The sequence below is a fragment of the Oncorhynchus kisutch genome, linkage group LG12 (genome assembly GCF_002021735.2).
Source record: "Oncorhynchus kisutch isolate 150728-3 linkage group LG12, Okis_V2, whole genome shotgun sequence".
Taxonomy (NCBI): Eukaryota; Metazoa; Chordata; class Actinopteri; order Salmoniformes; family Salmonidae; genus Oncorhynchus; species Oncorhynchus kisutch.
In genome coordinates, this window is record NC_034185.2 from 7520904 (window position 1) to 7539626 (window position 18723).

Consider the following 18723-nt stretch of genomic DNA (forward strand, 5'->3'; position numbering starts at 1 on the left):
GTGAATGTGTATGGGCCTAACCATGATGATCCTACATTTTACAGAGAATCTTTTTGACGTTAACCTGCCACTCATCAGAGATGATAATTTCAGCTTGATACTGAACCTTTCTTCTAATGGTATCAACCTCACACAGGCAGCTGAAATGCTAAAAGCATAAATTAAAGATTCTGGACTTGTAGACGTATGGAGATTTCACAATCAATAGGTTCAAGAATACTTATGTTACTCTCCTGTCCATATATTTACTGTAGAATCAACATATTTCTTATTCCTGCAGGGAAGTTTAACAACTGGTTGTAAGTATTTACCAAAATCTATATCAGATCATTCTGCCCTACTGGCTTCATTAGCAGTCAGAAAAACACAACCACCCTCAGGAAGGTGGAGGTTTGGCACAAACTTACTAAATAATCCCACATTTGGAACATTTCTGAACACTCATATTGACATTTTTTTTAGCACCAATAACAACTCTGCCTCCCCCTAATTTTATGGGAAGCTCTCCTTGCGTATCTGAGGGGGCAAATAATTGTATTTACCTCAGGTGATGATGGTAAGATGTATAAGGTTCAAGTAGGTTCATTGAAGAAAGAAATTAGAGATGTAAATGTAAAATGTACGACTCAACTTTACACATTTTTTGGGGACAAAGCGATTGGAATACAACACCTTGACGACCAACAAAACAGAAAACGCACGAAGGAGAAAAGAAAACTACTATGAACATGGAGATCAAGCAGGAAAGTTGCTTGCTTGGCAGATAAGATAAGGTAAGATAAGGTAAGGTAAGGTAAGGTAAGGTAAGATAAGACAAGGTAAGGTAAGATAAGACAAGGTAAGACAAGGTAAGACAAGATAAGGTAAGATAAGATAAGATAAGGTAAGATAAGATAAGATAAGGTAAGATAAGGTAAGGTAAGGTAAGGTAAGATAAGATAAGATAAGGCAAGGTAAGGTAAGGTAAGGTAAGGTAAAATAATGTAAGATAAGATAAGATAAGATAAGATAAGGTAAGATAAGGAAAGGTAAGGTAAGGTAAGATAAGATAAGGTAAGGTAAGGTAAGATAAGATAAGGTAAGATAAGATAAGATAAGATAAGATAAGATAAGATAAGGTAAGATAAGATAAGATAAGGTAAGATAAGACAAGGTAAGGTAAGGTAAGGTAAGGTAAGATAAGATAAGATAAGATAAGATAAGACAAGATAAGACAAGATAAGACAAGGTAAGGTAAGATAAGATAAGATAAGGTAAGGTAAGATAAGACAAGGTAAGGTAAGGTAAGGTAAGGTAAGGTAAGGTAAGGTAAGGTAAGGTAAGGTAAGGTAAGGTAAGGTAAGGTAAGGTAAGGTAAGGTAAGATAAGATAAGATAAGATAAGATAAGATAAGATAAGATAAGATAAGATAAGATAAGATAAGATAAGATAAGATAAGATAAGATAAGATAAGATAAGATAAGATAAGGTAAGGTAAGGTAAGGTAAGGTAAGGTAAGATAAGATAAGATAAGATAAGATAAGATAAGATAAGATAAGATAAGATAAGATAAGATAAGATAAGATAAGATAAGATAAGATAAGATAAGATAAGATAAGATAAGATAAGATAAGATAAGATAAGATAAGATAAGATAAGATAAGATAAGATAAGATAAGATAAGATAAGATAATGTAAGGTAAGGTAAGGTAAGATAAGGTAGGATAAGATAAGGTAAGATAAGATAAGATAAGGTAAGATAAGGTAAGATAAGATAAGATAAGATAAGGTAAGGTAAGATAAGATAAGGCAAGATAAGATAAGATAAGATAAGATAGGATAAGGTGAGGTAAGATAAGATAAGGTAAGGTAAGATAAGATAAGACAAGGTAAGATAAGATAATGTAAGGTAATATAAGGAAAGGCAAGGTAAGATAAGATAAGATAAGGTAAGATAAGATAAGGTAAGATAAGGTAAGATAAGATAAGGTAAGATACGGTAAGGTAAGATAAGATAAGGTAAGGCAAGGTGAGATAGGATAAGATAAGGTAAGGCAAGGTAAGATAAGATAAGGTAAGATAAGATAAGATAAGACAAGGTAAGGTAAGATAAGATAATGCAAGGTAAGATAAGGTAAGGTAAGATAAGGTAAGATAAGGTAAGATAAGACAAGGTAAGGTAAGGTAAGATAAGATAATGTAAGGTAAGATAAGACAAGACAAGGTAAGGTAAGGCAAGATAAGATAATGTAAGGTAAGATAAGGTAGGATAAGATAAGATAAGATAAGGTAAGATAAGATAAGGTAAGGTAAGGTAAGATAAGGCAATATAAGATAAGATAAGGTAAGATAAGATAAGGTAAGGTAAGACAAGGTAAGGTAAGATAAGATAATGTAAGGTAATATAAGGAAAGGTAAGATAAGATAAGGTAAGATAAGGTAAGATAAGATAAGATAAGATACGGTAAGGTAAGATAAGGTAAGATAAGATAAGATAATGTAAGGTAATATAAGGAAAGGTAAGATAAGATAAGATAAGGTAAGATAAGGTAAGATAAGATAAGATACGGTAAGGTAAGATAAGGTAAGATAAGATAAGGTAAGGCAAGGTGAGATAGGATAAGATAAGGTAAGGCAAGGTAAGATAAGATAAGGTAAGATAAGATAAGACAAGGTAAGGTAAGATAAGATAAGATAATGCAAGGAAAGATAAGGTAAGGTAAGATAAGATAAGATAAGGTAAGATAAGATAAGGTAAGGTAAGATAGGGCAAGATAAGATAAGGTAGGGTAAGATAAGATAATGTAAGGTAAGATAAGATAAGATAAGGTAAGATAAGATAAGATAAGATAAGGTGAGGTAAGATAAGATAAGGTAAGATAAGATAAGGTAAGGTAAGGTAAGATAAGGTGAGGTAAGATAAGGTGAGGTAAGATAAGGTAAGGTAAGATAAGATAAGGTAAGATACGATACGATAAGGTAAGATAAGATAAGGTAGGATCAGGTAAGGTAAGATAAGGTAAGATAAGATAAGATAAGGTAAGATAAGATAAGGTAAGATAAGATAAGGCGAGATAAGGCGAGAGGAGGCTAGTAGATTTATAAGCTGCCCAATAACACAGTTGTTCAGGGTCCTGAGGAAATGAATCTAGTCTTTTTAAGGGAGTTTTATGAAACATTGACTGAAGAGGATGCCCCTGCCACAATGCATGAGTTTTTGAACAAACTCAATTTACAAGCTTTAACTGATGAGGATAGAGAGTACTGTACTTGGAGAAAGAGATTACATCAGAGGAAATTAGGGAATCCATTTTCAACACTGCTGGGGGAAAATCACCAGGGTTAGACGGATTCCCTGTTGAATTCCATCGATCCTTTTCACCCAAACTAATTGAGCCTTTTTGCAATATGTTTAACTATGCCATAGAGACAGAATTGCTTCCAGACACACGTAAACATGCACTGATCACAATTTTGTTAAAACCTGGGAAAGATCCTCTGCTTTGTGGGTCGTAGTGACCAATATCTTTATTGAACAATTCATATAAGATTCTTGCAAAACTCATAGCTCTTAGACTAGATAAGGTTCTTTCTGACTTGGTTGATATGAACCGAACAGGCTTTGTAAGAAACCGCTCATCTCCTGATAATATCAGAAGATGATTTAAGGAAATCAGGAGGAATTTGTAATCCCAGATATGTCATTTTCTGAGGTCTCCAAAATTGGGTTCTGCATAGCTGCCCTGTTAAAAGGCATGATTATACTCTTCGATAGGTTTATTTTATATCCTGAAAAGATCCCATATTCTTATGCATAATGTAGAGAATGACCAAGAACCTGTAGTGGAGGCTTCATTAGATGTGTAAAAAAAAACTTTTGACTGCATAGAATGGAACTACCTGTTTGAAGTTTTACAGAGGATGAATATTGGACCTCAGTATGCAGGTCTGATTAGATTGCTGTCCGGCAGCTCAGATCCTGACTGATGGAAATGGTTCCTCCCAGTTCTCCCGATCACGTGGCACAAGACAGGATCGTCCCGCTAGTCCGCTCCTTTTTCTTTCTTTTGGCTATAGAGCCACAGGCAGAACCTTTCAGATCTCATCTCATCCATCCATGGTGTTCGTATAGGTGGGCGTTAACATCTGGTCTCCTTATATGCTGATGACATTTTATTTTACCTCACTAAACCAGACATTTCACTCTGAGCATTAGTTGACATGCTGAAAGAATATGGGATCTTTTCAGGATATAAAATAAACCTATTGAATAGTATAATCATGCCTTTTAACGGGGCAGCTATGCAGAACCCAATCTTGGAGACTTCAGAAAATGACATATCTGGGATTGCAAAGTCCTTCTTAAATTATTAAGACATATCAACTGAACTATACTCCACTTATCAAAAAGGTTGGGGAAGAATTGGATAGATGGGCTGATTTACCAGTTTCTCTTACTTTCTGTGGAAAAGGACCCCCCACACACACACACCCAGAGTGAAACTTACAACTTTATACCAACTACACTTAGAAGGAAGGCTGACCTCCAGTTGAATTACTGGGCATCTCAGTTAAAGGCTGTGTGGGTATGGCAAGATACATGTTCACCCTCTTGGAGACAGATAGAGGCAGAGTGTCTGACCCCTGTTACATTGGCATCTATACCTCATATTAGTGGAGACAGATAGAGGCAGAGTGTCTGACCCCTGTTTCATTGGCATCTATACCTTATATTAGTGGAGACAGAGGCAGAGTGTCTGACCCCTGTTACATTGGCATCTATACCTTATATTAGTGGAGACAGATAGAGGCAGAGGATCTTTCCTCCGTTACATTGGCATCTATACCTCATATTAGTGGAGACAGATAGAGGCAGAGTGTCTGACCCCTGTTTCATTGGCATCTATACATTATATTAGTGGAGACAGATAGAGGCAGAGGATCTTTCCTCCGTTACATTGGCATCTATACCTCATATTAGTGGAGACAGATAGAGGCAGAGTGTCTGACCCCTGTTTCATTGGCATCTATACCTCATATTAGTGGAGACAGATAGAGGCAGAGTGTCTGACCCCTGTTTCATTGGCATCTATACCTCATATTAGTGGAGACAGATAGAGGCAGAGTGTCTGACCCCTGTTACATTGGCATCTATACCTTATATTAGTGGAGACAGAGGCAGAGTGTCTGACCCCTGTTACATTGGCATCTATACCTTATATTAGTGGAGACAGATAGAGGCAGAGGATCTTTCCTCCGTTACATTGGCATCTATACCTTATATTAGTGGAGACAGATAGAGGCAGAGTGTCTGACCCCTGTTACATTGGCATCTATACCTTATATTAGTGGAGACAGATAGAGGCAGAGGATCTTTCCTCCGTTACATTGGCATCTATACCTCATATTAGTGGAGACAGATAGAGGCAGAGTGTCTGACCCCTGTTACATTGGCATCTATACCTTATATTAGTGGAGACAGATAGAGGCAGAGGATCTTTCCTCCGTTACATTGGCATCTATACCTCATATTAGTGGAGACAGATAGAGGCAGAGTGTCTGACCCCTGTTACATTGGCATCTATACCTTATATTAGTGGAGACAGATAGAGGCAGAGTGTCTGACCCCTGTTACATTGGCATCTAAGATATTAGCCCCATCTAAAGCTTTGCTAGGTCTCACAATCAACCCTTTCATTAAAAACACTAAATATATTGATTGAAGTCCGGAAACAAACAGAAGGGGATCTATATATGAACAAACACCTTTCAATAATAACCCCATCTCACCTAAACCCCTGAGAGATTGTTATATTTTCTTGGTTCAACAAAGGAATTAAAACATTTGGTCATCTATATAGAGGAGGTAAACTAAGTACCTAGGTTAGACTAGACTTTAGAGGTTAGGTTAGACTTTATATTACCACTCAACAGGGAGGTAGGATTCAGTCCGTGAGTAAACCCATAATTGACAAACTGTGGCTGGAGAGGAAAGAGGTAAAAGGTTTCATTTGTTACATGTACTCTAGTCTTCAAGCTCTGCTGGGGAACTGTGCACTCTGCATGATGTAGCATGATGATGGATGACCTCAGTCTCGTTTTGAGGATGAGAAACGGCTCTTTTTAGATGCTCAGTGTCTCTAATTTAACACAATGTACAATTTCATGCAATTCAACCTTTCACATAGGGTCTTTACAACTTTACACCAGAGAGACTATAATATATAGTACATTCTGAAAGTATTCAGACACCTTGACTTTTTCCACATTTTGTTACGTTACAGCCTTATTCTAAACTTGATTAAATTGTCATTATTGTTTGTAAATTGATGAGAACAAAATGACCATGCAAAAAAACGTAGTTTTTTTTAGAAACATTAGGCAAATGTATATAAACACACAAAAAAAACAGAAATGTCACATTTACATAAGTATTCAGACCTTTTACTCAGTACTTTGATGACGCACCTTTGGCAGCGATTGCAGCCTCAAGTCTTCTTGGGTACGACGCTACAAGTATGGGAAACCTGTACTTGGGGAGTTTCTACAAACGTTCTCTGCAGATCCTCAAGCTCTGTCAGGTTGTATTAGGAGCATCACTGCACAGCTATTTTCAGGTCTCTCTAGAGATGTTTGATCGAGTTCAAGTCCAGGCTCTGACTGGGCCACTCAGGGACATTCAGAGACTTGTCCCAAAGCCACTCCTGCGTTGTCTTGGTGGGAGGAATAATGGGGTATTATTTATGTCTTATTTTCTGGATGATTGTTCAATTGTAAAAAATAGCCATACATATATTGTAAAAAAATTAATAAAATACTCTCTGGGTCGTCAGAAAGCTGCTGTGTCTCTTCACTCTCTCTCAGACTGGTCAGGTTTTCAGACAGGATGATGTCTAGGCTGGTCAGGTTTTCAGACAGGATGATGTCTAGGCTGGTCAGGTTTTCAGACAGGATGATGTCTAGGCTGGTCAGGTTTTCAGACAGGATGATGTCTAGGCTGGTCAGGTTTTCAGACAGGATGATGTCTAGGCTGGTCAGGTTTTCAGACAGGATGATGTCTAGGCTGGTCAGGTTTTCAGACAGGATGATGTCTAGGCTGGTCAGGTTTTCAGACAGGATGATATCTAGACTGGTCAGGTTTTCAGACAGGATGATGTCTAGGCTGGTCAGGTTTTCAGACAGGATGATGTCTAGGCTGGTCAGGTTTTCAGACAGGATGATGTCTAGGCTGGCCAGGTTTTCAGACAGAATGATGTCTAGGCTGGTCAGGTTTTCAGACAGGATGATGTCTAGGCTGGTCAGGTTTTCAGACAGGATGATGTCTAGGCTGGTCAGGTTTTCAGACAGGATGATGTCTAGGCTGGTCAGGTTTTCAGACAGGATGATATCTAGACTGGTCAGGTTTTCAGACAGGATGATGTCTAGGCTGGTCAGGTTTTCAGACAGGATGATGTCTAGGCTGGTCAGGTTTTCAGACAGGATGATGTCTAGGCTGGTCAGGTTTTCAGACAGAATGATGTCTAGGCTGGTCAGGTTTTCAGACAGGATGATGTCTAGGCTGGTCAGGTTTTCAGACAGGATGATGTCTAGGCTGGTCAGGTTTTCAGACAGGATGATATCTAGACTGGTCAGGTTTTCAGACAGAATGATGTCTAGGCTGGTCAGGTTTTCAGACAGGATGATGTCTAGGCTGGTCAGGTTTTCAGACAGGATGATGTCTAGGCTGGTCAGGTTTTCAGACAGGATGATGTCTAGGCTGGTCAGGTTTTCAGACAGGATGATGTCTAGGCTGGTCAGGTTTTCAGACAGGATGATGTCTAGGCTGGTCAGGTTTTCAGACAGAATGATGTCTAGGCTGGTCAGGTTTTCAGACAGGATGATGTCTAGGCTGGTCAGGTTTTCAGACAGGATGATGTCTAGGCTGGTCAGGTTTTCAGACAGGATGATATCTAGACTGGTCAGGTTTTCAGACAGAATGATGTCTAGGCTGGTCAGGTTTTCAGACAGGATGATGTCTAGGCTGGTCAGGTTTTCAGACAGGATGATGTCTAGACTGGTCAGGTTTTCAGACAGAATGATGTCTAGGCTGGTCAGGTTTTCAGACAGAATGATGTCTAGGCTGGTCAGGTTTTCAGACAGGATGATGTCTAGGCTGGTCAGGTTTTCAGACAGGATGATGTCTAGGCTGGTCAGGTTTTCAGACAGGATGATGTCTAGGCTGGTCAGGTTTTCAGACAGGATGATGTCTAGGCTGGTCAGGTTTTCAGACAGAATGATGTCTAGGCTGGTCAGGTTTTCAGACAGAATGATGTCTAGGCTGGTCAGGTTTTCAGACAGAATGATGTCTAGGCTGGTCAGGTTTTCAGACAGAATGATGTCTAGGCTGGTCAGGTTTTCAGACAGGATGATGTCTAGGCTGGTCAGGTTTTCAGACAGGATGATGTCTAGGCTGGTCAGGTTTTCAGACAGGATGATGTCTAGGCTGGTCAGGTTTTCAGACAGGATAATGGCTGGCAGTGTCAGGGTCTGGAATCACATCAGCTGAACAGAGAGAACAGAAACTATAAATAACTTTAACACTGTGTTATGTGAAGATGAATGCATATGGAGAATGCACATTACAATGTAGAGTAATTGTTTCAGTCAGTTATGTATGAACATATCTAAATGATGTTAACTTTGTCACGGGATACTAGGAGTGGTGGGTGGAATCAGGCGCAGAGAGCAGGGTTCAGTAGATCGTCAATTTATTCTCCGGCGCACAAAACGGTCACGCCAACATACAGGGCGCATACAATTGACCAGCCCAAACACAGGACCAAATAGTCCGGAGAATACACATACGAAAACCACCAAACGACAGAGTAACAAAAACAATCCCGCACAAAACAAGGGCGGGACAACCTACTATATATAAGGATGCTAATTAAACTAAAATACACACAGGTGAAACTAATAAGACAAAACCAACAGACAAACGAAAAAGGGATCGGTAGCGGCTAGTAGGACGGTGACGACGACCGCCGAGCACCGCCCGAACAGGCAGGGGAGCCAACTTCGGCGGAAGTCGTGACAAACTTCCTGAAGACGTTCTCAGCCTAAATTCAGATTAGAATCAGAATACATTACTAAAACTACATCTTCTCCCAGAGTTTTCATCTACATTTTTCGTAGCTGTCTATTTACCACCACAAACCGATGCTGTCACTGAGACCAGACTCAGGAAACTGTATAGGGCCACAAGCAAACAAAAACATGCTCATCCAGACGGGCACTCCTAGTGGTCAGTGATTTTAATGCGGAAAAACTAAAATGTTTTCCAGCGCGTCACTTGTGAGGAAAAACAACTCTAGATCCCCTTTACTCCACACACAGAGTGGTAAATCTGACCATAACTCTATGCTCCTGATGCCTGCTTACAAGCAAAAAGTCAAACAGGAAATAGCAGTGACACACTCAATACAGAAGTGGTCCGATGAAGCGGATGCTAAGCAACAGGACTGTTTCGCGCGTACAGACTGAAATATGTTCTGGGATTCATCAAATGCTAAATTACAGGACTGTTTCGGAATATGTTTTGGGATTCATCAAATGCTAAAAAACAGGAATGTTGTGGAATGTGTTTTGGGATTCATTAAATACTAAAAAACAGGAATGTTGTGGAATGTGTTTTGGGATTCATCAAATGACATTGAGGAGTTTACCACATCAGTCACCGCCTTCATGAATAAAATCCCCCAAGCTGACCCTCAATACGGAGGCCCCTCAGGAGTGCGTGCTTAGTCCGCTCCTGTTCACCCACGATGGTGTGGCTGTGCACAACTCGCAACATCATCATTAAGTTTGTTGACGACACAATAGTGGTAGGCCTGATCAGCAACGACGATGAGACAGCCTATAGGAGATCAAAGACCTCGCAGTGTGGTGTCAGGACAAAAACCTCTCCCTCAACGTGAGCAAGACAAAGGAACTGGTCGTGGACTACAGGAAATGGAGGGGCTGAGCATGCCCCCATCCACATTGACAGGGCTGTAGTGGAGGGATCGCCGCTTGGTATGGCAACTGCTCGGCGTCCGACCGCGAGGCGGTTACAAAGGGTAGCCGAGCTCCCTTACTATCCAGAACCTCTACACATGGCAGTGTCAGAGGAAGGCCCTCAAAATTGTTAATCACTAAAGCCACCTAAGCCATTGACATATCTCTCTGCTGCCGCACAGCAAGCGGTACCGGAGTGCCAAGTCTGGGCCGAAAGGTTCCTGAACAGCTTCTACACCCGAGCCATGAGACTATTAAATAGTTAGTCAACTATTAAATAGTTAGTCAACTATTAAATAGTTAGTCAAGGTAGCTATTTATATGTAACCATCTGCATTGACTCAGAACTTTTTGACTCATCACATACACTGCTGCAACTGCACATTATCCATCACTTGGTCCTAGATATATCTACACATATACATTATGCTCACTGCCCACAAAATGAGGTGGAAACTGAGCTGCACTTCCTAACCTCCTGCCAGATGTATGATCATATTAGAGACACATATTTCCCTCAGATAACACAGACACACAAAGAATTAGAAAACACATTTTGATAAACTCCCATATCTGTTGGGTTAAATTCCACAGTGTGTCATCACAGCAGCAGGATGTGTGACCTGTTGCCACAAGAAAAGGGCAACCAGTGAAGAACAAACATCATTGTAAATACAACACATACAGTGGGGCAAAATACAACACATACAGTGGGGTCTGTCCTAGTTGAAGTGTACCTATGATGAAAATTACAGGCCTCTCTCATCTTTTTAAGTGGGAGAACTTGCACAATTGGTGGCTGACTAAATCATTTTTTGCCCCACTGTATCTACACATATACATTAAACCCCTGCACAGGGAAAAGGTACTGGTACCCTGTGTATATACAGTTGAAGTCGTAAGTTTACATACACCTTAACTAAATACATTTAAGACATTTTGCCACAACTTCGGAAGTATGCTTGGTGTCATTGTCCATTTGGAAGACCCATTTGCAAACAAGCTTTAATTTCCTGACTGATGTCTTGAGATGTTGCTTCAATAGATCCACATAATTTGCCTGCCTCATGATGCCATATATTTTGCTAAGTACACCAGTCCCTCCTGCAGCAAAGCACCCCCACAACATGATGCTGCCAACCCCGGGCTTCAGGGTTGGGATGGTGTTCTTCGGCTTGCAAGCCTCCCCCTTTTTCCTCCAAACATAACAATGGTCATTATGGCCAAACAGTTATTTTTTTGTTTCATCAGGCCAGAGGACATTTCTCCAAAAAGTACAATCTTTGTCCCCATGTGCAGTTGCAAACCGTAGTCTGGATTTTTTATGGTTGTTTTGGAGCAGTGGCTTCTTCCTTGCTCAGCGACCTTTCAGGTTATGTCGATATAGGACTCGTTTTACTGTGGATATAGACACTTTTCTACCTGTTTCCTCCAGCATCTTCACAAGGTCCTTTGCTGTTGTTCTGGGATTGAGTTGCACTTTTCGCACCAAAGTACGTTCATCTCTAGAAGACAGAACGCGTCTCCTTCCTGAGCAATTCACTATCTGTACCAATACTGTCTCTATTCTAACACATTCTACTGTCTCTATTCTAACACATTCTACCGTCTCTATTCTAACACATTCTACTGTCTCTATTCTAACACATTCTACTGTCTCTATTCTAACACATTCTACCATCTCTATTCTAACACATTCTACCGTCTCTATTCTAACACATTCTACTGTCTCTATTCTAACACATTCTACTGTCTCCATTCTAACACATTCTACCATCTCCATTCTAACACATTCTACTGTCTCTATTCTAACACATTCTACTGTCTCTATTCTAACACATTCTACTGTCTCTATTCTAACACATTCTACTGTCTCCATTCTAACACATTCTACTGTCTCCATTCTAACACATTCTACTGTCTCCATTCTAACACATTCTACCATCTCTATTCTAACACATTCTACTGTCTCTATTCTAACACATTCTACCATCTCTACTCTAGTAATTACAGCATATTGGTTCTGGCTGTGGTGTGAAAAGTACTTGAGTAAAAGTAAAGATAACTTAATAGAAAATGACTCAAGTAAATAAAGTCACTCAGTTAAATACAACTTGAGTAAAACTCTGAAAGTATTTGGTTCAAAATATACTTAACTATCAAAAGAAAATGTAGAAATCATTTTCAATTCCTTATATTAAGCAAACCAGACCGCACTATTTTTGTTATTTTTTTATAGCTTAGCAGAGGCACACTCCAACACTCAGACATAATTTACAATCGAAATGTGTGTATAGTGAGTCTGCCAGATAAGAGGCAGTAGGGCCGACCAGGGATGTTCTCTTGATAAGTGGGGGAATTGGACCATTTTCCTGTCCTGCTAAGCATTCAAAATGTAACAAGTACTTTTGGGTGTCAGGGAAAATGTATGGAGTAAAAAGTACATTATTAAGGAATGTAGTGGAGTAAAAAGTACATTATTAAGGAATGTAGTGGAGTAAAAAGTACATTATTAAGGAATGTAGTGGAGTAAAAAGTACATTATTAAGGAATGTAGTGGAGTAAAAAGTACATTATTAAGGAATGTAGTGGAGTAAAAAGTACATTATTAAGGAATGTAGTGGAGTAAAAAGTACATTATTAAGGAATGTAGTGGAGTAAAAAGTACATTATTAAGGAATGTAGTGGAGTAAAAAGTACATTATTAAGGAATGTAGTGGAGTAAAAGTAAAAGCTGTCTAAAATATAAACAGTAAATTAAAGGACAGAAACCCCAAGAAACAACTGAATTAGTACTTTTAAGTATTTTTACTTACAGTAAGTACTTTACACCAACTGACAATTTATCATAAGTAGTTTAGATGTAGTGAAATGCTTTTTCAAAGTAACTTTTGGATAGGCAATTCCATCATCAAGTGTGCAGCTTGGCTTTGCACTGCTCCCCTCTACTACTCCCCTCTACTGCTCCCCTCTACTGCTCCCCTCTACTGCTCCCCTCTACTGCTCCCCTCTACTGCTCCCCTCTACTGCTCCCCTCTACTACTCCCCTCTACTACTCCCCTCTACTGCTCCCCTCTACTACTCCCCTCTACTACTCCCCTCTACTGCTCCCCTCTACTACTCCCCTCTACCACTCCCCTCTACTGCTGCCCTCTACTGCTGCCCTCTACTGCTGCCCTCTACTGCTCCCCTCTACTACTCCCCTCTACTACTCCCCTCTACTCCTCCCCTCTACTACTCCCCTCTATTGCTGCCCTCTACTAATCCCCTCTACTGATGCCCTCTACTGCTGCCCTCTACTGCTGCCCTCTACTAATCCCCTCTACTGCTGCCCTCTACTGCTCCCCTCTACTGCTCCCCTCTACTGCTGCCCTCTACTGCTGCCCTCTACTAATCCCCTCTACTGCTGCCCTCTACTGCTGCCCTCTACTGCTCCCCTCTACTGCTGCCCTCTACCACTCCCCTCTACTGCTGCCCTCTACTGCTGCCCTCTACTGCTCCCCTCTACTACTCCCTCTACTACTCCCCTCTACTCCTCCCCTCTACTACTCCCCTCTATTGCTGCCCTCTACTAATCCCCTCTACTGATGCCCTCTACTGCTGCCCTCTACTAATCCCCTCTACTGCTGCCCTCTACTGCTCCCCTCTACTGCTCCCCTCTACTGCTGCCCTCTACTGCTGCCCTCTACTGCTGCCCTCTACTAATCCCCTCTACTGCTGCCCTCTACTGCTGCCCTCTACTGCTGCCCTCTACTGCTGCCCTCTACTAATCCCCTCTACTGATGCCGTCTACTGCTGCCCTCTACTGCTGCCCTCTACTAATCCCCTCTACTGCTGCCCTCTACTGCTGCCCTCTACTAATCCCCTCTACTGCTGCCCTCTACTGCTGCCCTCTACTGCTGCCCTCTACTAATCCCCTCTACTGCTGCCCTCTACTGCTGCCCTCTACTGCTCCCCTCTACTGCTGCCCTCTACTAATAACCTCTACTACTCCCCTCTACTGCTCCCCTCTACTAATCCCCTCTACTGCTGCCCTCTACTGCTGCCCTCTACTAATCCCCTCTACTAATCCCCTCTACTGCTCCCCTCTACTGCTCCCCTCTAATACTCCCCTCTACTGCTGCCCTCTACTACTGCCCTCTACTACTCCCCTCTACTATTCCCCTCTACTGCTGCCCTCTACTACTCCCCTCTACTGCTCCCCTCTACTACTCCCCTCTACTACTCCCCTCTACTGCTCCCCTCTACTGCTGCCCTCTACTGCTGCCCTCTACTACTCCCCTCTACTACTCCCCTCTACTATTCCCCTCTACTGCTGCCCTCTACTACTGCTGCCCTCTACTACTCCCCTCTACTGCTCCCCTCTACTACTCCCCTCTACTGCTGCCCTCTACTACTGCTGCTCTCTACTACTGCCCTCTACTGCTCCCCTCTACTGCTGCCCTCTACTGCTCCCCTCTACTGCTCCCCTCTACTGCTGCCCTTTACTCCTCCCCTCTACTACTCCCTTCTACTGCTGCCCTCTACTGCTGCCCTCTACTGCTCCCCTCTACTGCTGCCCTCTACTCCTCCCCTCTACTGCTGCCCTCTACTTCTCCCCTCTACTGCTGCCCTCTACTTCTCCCCTCTACTGCTGCCCTCTACTTCTCCCCTCTACTGCTGCCCTCTACTACTGCCCTCTACTGCTGCCCTCTACTTCTCCCCTCTACTGCTGCCCTCTACTTCTCCCCTCTACTGCTGCCCTCTACTACTGCCCTCTACTACTCCCCTCTACTACTCCCCTCTACTGCTCCCCTCTACTGCTGCCCTCTACTACTCCCCTCTACTACTCCCCTCTACTACTCCCCTCTACTGCTGCCCTCTACTACTGCCCTCTACTGCTGCCCTCTACTACTCCCCTCTACTGCTGCCCTCTACTACTCCCCTCTACTACTCCCCTCTACTGCTGCCCTCTACTACTCCCTTCTACTGCTCCCCTCTACTGCTGCCCTCTACTCCTCCCCTCTACTGCTGCCCTATACTCCTCCCCTCTACTGCTCCCCTCTACTGCTGCCCTCTACTACTCCCCTCTACTGCTGCCCTCTACTCCTCCCCTCTACTGCTCCCCTCTACTACTCCCCTCTACTGCTCCCCTCTACTGCTGCCCTCTACTCCTCCCCTCTACTGCTGCCCTCTACTACTGCCCTCTACTACTGCCCTCTACTGCTCCCCTCTACTTCTCCCCTCTACTCCTCCCCTCTACTACTGCTGACCTATACTACTCCCCTCTACTACTCCCCTCTACTTGCCGTAATAATAATCAGAACTATCATGGTTGTAAACGTTGGTCTCATTTAATAATGAAGTCACTACCAGCATTAGACACATCCAGCACCTCCCTGTTTTTACTTCCTCAAAATTGAATTGATTCCTTTTTCTCTCTCTCTCTCTGTCTGTCTCTCTCTCTCTCTCTGACTCTCCCTCTCCCTCATGCTCTTTATCTCTCTCTCTCTCTCTCTCTCTCTCTCTCTCTCTCTCTCTCTCTCTCTCTCTCTCACCAAAGGTCCTTTTATAGACCTCACTGTCTTTAAAACTGATTCATTCAGAAATCCATTTCCTTCGGAAAAGAGTTGTGTAAAAGCTAAATCATTTTCCTCCTGTAAAAGGGGGGGAGGGGCAGCAGTAGAGGGGAGCGGTAGAGGGCAGTAGTAGTAGAGGGGAGCGGTAGAGGGCAGTAGTAGTAGAGGGGAGTGGTAGAGGGGAGCGGTAGAGGGGAGCGGTAGAGGGCAGTAGTAGTAGAGGGGAGTGGTAGAGCGGAGCGGTAGAGGGCAGTAGAGGGGAGTGGTAGAGGGGAGCAAGTTAATTGCATGTTGTTTTTAGATAACAAACAATCCCAATTTTCTTTCTTTTGGGGCTGTTTGTCTGTGACTGTGAAGCCTCGTTTCTATTGATGTTATAATTAATTAATTATAATTAATAATACATTTATATATATGTATATAATATAATAAATAATTATCCACTGTGGGGGAAAAAAATGTTATCCATTACAGCTGAACGAGAGGGGTTGGTTGGCAAGAACGAAAAAAATTGCTCATATCCTATATCCTTGCCTCACATCCTATCAATACATCCTAGGGAGGGAAGTGAGGAGATCATTGGAGAAGTAGATCTGAAGAGAGGATTACCTCAAACGCTCCCTGGGACATTTTGATAAGGAAGGTTATTGGCTGCTGTTATATCTATCCAGTACATTCAACTTTGGGAACTTTGCTATGCTGCTATTTTTAAAACACACACGTTTCTTTTAGGATTTCCTGAGCTGATGTATTCCTTACCTTGTGCACGACAGTTTTGTTTTAAAAAATTATTATAATAATCGCTAGGAACCATTTTTCAATACTTAGGTCACTTTTTCAAAACTCTTCACACGGTTCTCCTAACAGCAGTTCATTTCACGTTAAAAAAATGCACTAAAATTACCAAAACACTTCATTCGTGTCTCAAATTAACTCGTTCTTCCAGAACATGAGCAAAGGTTGTCACCCAACAAGCCCACTGTCCCACGTTGTCACTCATAAAACAAAGACCTAAACACTAACAACAGGTAGCACTACACAATGTTGTCTTCACAAAACAAGAATAACACCTCTCTACAGTTTAGAATTCACTGCAGTATATGTAACAGGAATGTATCAGACATGATGCAATATGCTTCAATATGTCATTTTATGGCATTTAGTGATTCCAAAATACAATATTTTGTAGATACACCATCTACCAATAGAGATACAGTAGCAATGCTAGTCAACCCTGTCTTCTGCATTGGGCCACAGGTTCTCATCCACTTCACATCTTATGTCATCTTGGGCAACACACCCAGGAAATAATCTTTTGGCATGCCTGGTCCATCCCTGGCAATCTTCTGCAGATATGTTCAGGCATCCAGCATTCATTGCATCCAGGAGGGACATTTGATCATGTGGATGGTGGTCATAAACCTTCCACCTTCATGAGGAAAATAAATCCTCTATGGGGATGAGGAATGGAGAGTAAGGTGGGAGGAAAATAATTCCTCTATGGGGTTGAGGAATGGAGAGTAAGGTGGGAGGAAAATAATTCCTCTATGGGGTTGAGGAATGGAGAGTAAGGTGGGAGGAAAATAATTCCTCTATGGGGTTGAGGAATATAGAGTAAGGTGGGAGGAAAATAATTCCTCTATGGGGTTGAGGAATGGAGAGTAAGGTGGGAGGAAAAGTGACACCATCCTGGGATGGGCTGCAAACCACTCTGTGACTGCAGGAGTGGTGAAATGCCACATTGTTCCATACAATTACAAACGTGGGCTGATTTCACCTCACTGCAACCCTTTCCTCACCTGGTACAACCCTTCCATAGAGGTCATCCAGGAATGTAATGAGATGCTCGGTGTTGTACGGCACAACCCTCCCATAGAGTTCGTCCAGGAATGATATGAGACGCTCGGTGTTGTACGGCACAACCCTTTCATAGAGGTCATCCAGGAATGTAATGAGACGCTCTGTGTTGTACGGCCCAATTAGCGGTTTGTGTGACAGCAATCCAACAGAGGATATTGCTGCACACATTGTGATGTCGGCACCCCTCTGGCCCGGGACATCCACTGTGGCTCTTTTTCCAATCACATTCCTTCCCTGTAGCTGTGTTTTGGCCAAGTTGAAAGATGAATATGTGGGGTATTTGCCTGGCTCCAATCTCCATGACTCTCTAAAATAAATCCACAAAGAGTAAGGTTTACATTATATGTATGTATGTACATACATGTATATATATATATGTATGTAACACAGGTACGCTCTTTACTATTGCTCTTCCAGAGGCACAACATGTTATTGTTGTGCCTCTGCCTTGTTTGGTATTGTTCAAAACCAGTTCTGTATTTTATAGTCATCTTACCTGGACATATTGGTTCCTGAGTTGCTTGACTCATTCCTCTCAAAGGGGACAACTGCTTCATCCTGACTTGATGTTGTTTCAGGACTCTAGAAATATTTGTTGTGCTTACATTGTCTGCCAACACTCATCCCAAATCTCTGAGTTTTATGCCATTGTTTCTGATGACCATATAAACGATTGCAGTTTCCTGCACAGCAGTGAAAATCCTACCTCTCCTGCCTGTGGGAGGTAACCGTTGGGTCCTAAGCAGAAATACAAAAACAATCACACACAAGTAGGTTTGGAGGCTTTGCTCAATTTACTTCTGTAATGAGCAGTTCAGTCAGATGCCCTTGCAGAATGCACAGCTTACCTGTTGTTTTGACTGACATTTGTCAGAATAGATGCCACTGTTGAGCGTTGCAGATTTGTCTGCACTCTCAGACCAGCCTCTCTCATTGATAGACCATGATTTATTACAGGATCAATTATAGTAGCTCTAATCTCATCTGAGACTACGGCTCTTGATCTTCCTCTCAGTCTTCTTCCACCAAGCATACATACTACTCTTCCTCTCCCAGGCACTCTTCTTCCTCTGTCAGCCACTTATCTATCTCTGGCTGGGTCAATGTTTACATTACAGTACAGCATTATTCCTAAGATGTCCCCTTTTGTTTAGATGGTTGTCATGTTCGTCATATGAAGGAGACCAAGGTGCAGCGACGTATGCGTGCATTCTTCTTTTAATAAAGAAAGAACACAAAACAAACGTGACGCTAATACGAATAGTGCAGCCAGGCAACTAAACATAGAACA